The sequence below is a fragment of the Grammomys surdaster genome, unplaced genomic scaffold (assembly GCF_004785775.1).
Source record: "Grammomys surdaster isolate TR1022 unplaced genomic scaffold, NIH_TR_1.0 137, whole genome shotgun sequence".
NCBI classification, from domain to species: Eukaryota; Metazoa; Chordata; class Mammalia; order Rodentia; family Muridae; genus Grammomys; species Grammomys surdaster.
In genome coordinates, this window is record NW_021604595.1 from 14,094,553 (window position 1) to 14,098,706 (window position 4,154).

Genomic DNA, 4,154 nt, shown 5'->3' on the forward strand with positions numbered 1-4,154 from the left:
CCTCCCTCCCTCCCTCCCTTCCTTCCTTCCTTCCTTCCTTCCTTCTGAAGGAAAGCAGATCCAAGCTGCAGCTTGGCATGAACTCCAAACCTAGTGATTAAATAATAAAACCATGTGCAGCTGGCAGACAAATGAATTGTTTCCTCACAACCTCACTTCCAGCCAGAGAAGGTGATCTGGGATGCCCTGCCTTTTCCTCTAGGTCCTGGCAGTAACCTGGGAACTTTTGGCCACAGCCACTTGGTCCATGGTATAATCAATAAGAACAGCACACTTTAACAGAAGTTACACGAAAATAAATGAGTGGCTAGGTTGAAATGGGCCCTGCCATAGAGAGAGAGGAGAGAGAGGGAGGGAAGGAAGGGAGAGAAAGAGAGAGAAAATTCATTTAAATATCTGATTTGTATTCAAATCTGTTCCATTAAAGACCTGGCTCCAGCAACAGCACAGACATTTCTGGTGTGCCTGTAAAATGGCCCCAACATCCCATGCCACTAGATCCAAAAGCCATAATTGGCTCTGAGGGTTGGGCATCAGGTTTCGGGTCCCAGGGTAACACGTGGTCCAGTTCTGCTGAAACTCGAGTGGCCCCAAGGCTGCTTTCTGCTGGCTCAGGGCCTGTACTTCCTCAGTCACAGCCAGATGGGGCTAGAGGCTGTAAACTGGGCTGGAGCTGAGGGCACTGGGAGAACTGGGTTTCAATCGCCTGGCTCATCAACTTTTCTCCCACTGTGACATCCTCCTTGTCCCCTTCCTGACTGCCTGCTGCTGTTTCTGTATCCTTCAGTGACAGATTTCCTAGCGTTCCTGCCAGAACCCAAGACAGCCAATGAACAATCAGCTGATGTGAGCAAATCTATTCTGGCTTGCAACTGTTGCTTTCCTTCAGAATTTTCTAGAATCTTAGCTCCCTTTCAATCTTCTCACTAAGTGGTCCTTGCTAGGCCTTTGGAGGCAGGCATGTGGGAATGACTTTAAACCACTTCCCCACAAGAAGACACATCCCCAAGACACAGGGGACCCGAGGGTGGAGGATGGAGTGTTTGTGGCTTCTTCAGGGGAAGGGCACACCCAGAATTATAGACTGCCCTACCCTCAGCTATGTGCTGGTGACACAAGACATCCTCTGTGAAAAGGCAAAGTAGGAAAGCATGCAAAACATTGACACAGACAAACCCTGTTCCCATGCCTGGTTCTCAGTGGGTCCTCATCAGCTGAATAGAATTGCTGCTCAAAAGCATTGCCTCACTGATGTGAAACTTCTTCACCATGTTCTGCTTTGAAAAGGTCAAGTTCCTTGTACTGCAGTGCCTGCTCTGGGCAGGACTCCTCTTGATGGAACACACACACACACACACACACACACACACACACACAGAGAGAGAGAGAGAGAGAGAGAGAGAGAGAGAGAGAGAGAGATATTTTGTCTCAAAAATCAAAAAGTCACATGAAGGAGGTAGACAAATTCTGTGGAACTATTTATTTATTTATTTATTTATTTATTTATTTATTTATTTGAGACAGGGTTTCTCTCTGTAGCCCTGGCTGTCCTGGAACTCACTCTGTAGACCAGGCTGGCCTCGAACTCAGAAATTCACCTGCCTCTGCCTCCCAAGTGCTGGAAAGGCGTGTGCCACCACTGGCACTTTGATTTTTAATTAGAATAAATTTCATGACTAAAGAGGTAATAGTTTTTGACTCTCAGAACTGGCATTTCCGTTAATGAAGTCATAGGCACAAAAGCTCCTGGTGCCCCCCTCCTTGCCCCATTACCATGCATTTCGGGGGAAGGGGCAGGTCTCTGAGCAAGTCATCATTCCTGAGGAGGTGGAGTGAAGAGGATTCTGGATCGAAAGCATCTGGATGCAAAGTGGAAGATCCCAGCCGTCAGCACATCCTCTTTGCTTGGCATAGACAAGGGGTGTGGCCCTGACTTTCTCATCCTTTCCTTCCCTCAAGCCTTGTTTCTCCTTACCTGTTAGAGACTTTTGTTTCTATCAGGGGCAGTTAGCCTGGCAAGGATTCCTATTTTCTGATCCTCTCTGCACCAGTTAGCCAATTGCACCAGACTGTGATTCTGAGCTCCCATCAGTGGGCTGAGATGTCATCACCACCTACATCAGGGATAAAAGAGGAAAACTATTTTGGCCAAGTGTGCTTGCTGGCCAGGTTTGGGTCTTAGACACTCTTTTTTTCAAAGGCACTACCTCACCAGGCTACTTCCCCACACACACCACCACCACATTGTATGAATGACACTGAGTGATTTCTATGTCTCTAGCAGTTGACTTGTTCAAATCTCTCTGGTGTCTTGAAGTGTTTTCTGTACCCAGCGCCTGCCCATTACCCAGCCTGCTGGCTCCTCCTTCTTCCCTTTACCTTGGTCCTGTCTTCACATCCTTCCCAGGGGTGGAAGCTCCCAGAGACTCCCCACACTGGGAGTTGAATCACAGCCCCTCAAATTTCTAGAGTGAAGTCCTTGCTCTAACAACCTTGGAAGTAGTAAGTACTGCTTTCAGACAGCTCCTTCAAAGTGAAGAGAGTAAAATGAAGTCCCTGGGGTCCTTGGGTATTTGGGTGGTGTCCTTAAAAGGAAAGAGATGAGGATCCAGACACACAGATCCAGGAGTGGTGGTGAGCACACATAGCAAGAAGCTACCAGCAGAAGCTTCAGCAGAGTCCACTGAATCTCTTACATCTCTTGCAGAAGTAAGTGTGTGTGTGTGTGTGTGTGTGTGTGTGTGTGTGTGGTGTGTTGTGTTTGTATAAGGTATATGGTGGTGTGTGTGTGGTATATAGTGGTGGTGGTATATGTGTGTGTGGCTTATGGTATATTTGTGGTGGTAGTGGTGTGTGTATGTATGTGTGTGTGTGGTATATGGTGGTGGTAGTTGATATGTGTGTGTTGTGAGATTATGTATATGTATACATATATATGTATATATGATATGTGAGCATATGTGTATGGTATCTAGTGTGGTGTGAATGGTATGATATATATAGTATAGTGGTATGTGTGTGTGGTGTGTGTGTGTGTGTGTGTGTGTGGTGTATGGCATGTATGTGGTGTGTGTGGTACGTGGTATGGCAGCAAACACACACCAATACCAAGCCCACGTTGACCCCTTCTTTTCTTCTATTCTGGTCACGCACTTTCAAATGTCCTTCAGAGCCCCATCATCCAGATGGCTCTTCTCCCTCAGACTGTCTCCAAAGTGTTGGTGTACGAGGGGACCTTCTGCCTGGGCTATGCATACTCCCTGGGCCCCTCTCAGTGTCCACCCTACTCACCCACATAAGACACTTCTGTCTCCCTGCATCTCAGCTGGGCCATCCGGCTGCCCGCTGGGTCTTTGTCATGCTTGTCCCATGTCATCTCCAACACAGCCTGGCTTCCTGCCACCACATGCTTTGCCTCCCTTGTTCCCAGCCAGTCATTCTTCTTTCCAGACCACACACTGGCAGCCATTTTCGCTTCTTCCTCCAACTCTCCAGATCAAACATCAAGTCCTATTAAATAAGAAGAACATTTGAACTCATCAGCTGGAATTCAAGGCAGAATACCAGACTTCAGATCTCCGACTCTGGCTCTGCCCCAAGCACATCCATCCATGCCTGTGGCTCTGGGACACCCAGCTTGTGTATTAGCTGCTTTTCTTGTTTCTGTGCCAAGATATTGGCAGCATAAAGCAGGAAGGGTTTATTTTGATTCTCAAGTCAAGGGGACACATGGCACTGCTGGGAATATGTGGGGTGTGTGTGTGGTGGTGGGGAGGTTATGAGGTCACATGCTCACAATCAGGAAACAGAAAATGTGAATACAGATGCTCAACTCTTTCTCTTCTTATTTAGTCTATGACTGTAGTCCGTGGGTTCTGCTACCCATATTCAAGGTGGGTCCAATCTGCCCAGTTAAAGCTCTCAGGAAACACGCTTGCAGACACACTTGGAGGGGTGCTTCCATGGTGAGTATAAATCTCATCAAGATAATGATCAAGATGAACCATTCCAGCTTTTTCTCAGACTCCTCTTCCTCCACCTCTAGGAAGGCTCCCCTGAATTCCCAGGACGCGCTGGGCACCCCTTCACCATTGCAACCACGGTCTCACTGTCTTCCTTTAAATATTTAAAAATTTATCCTTTGACAATTTCAT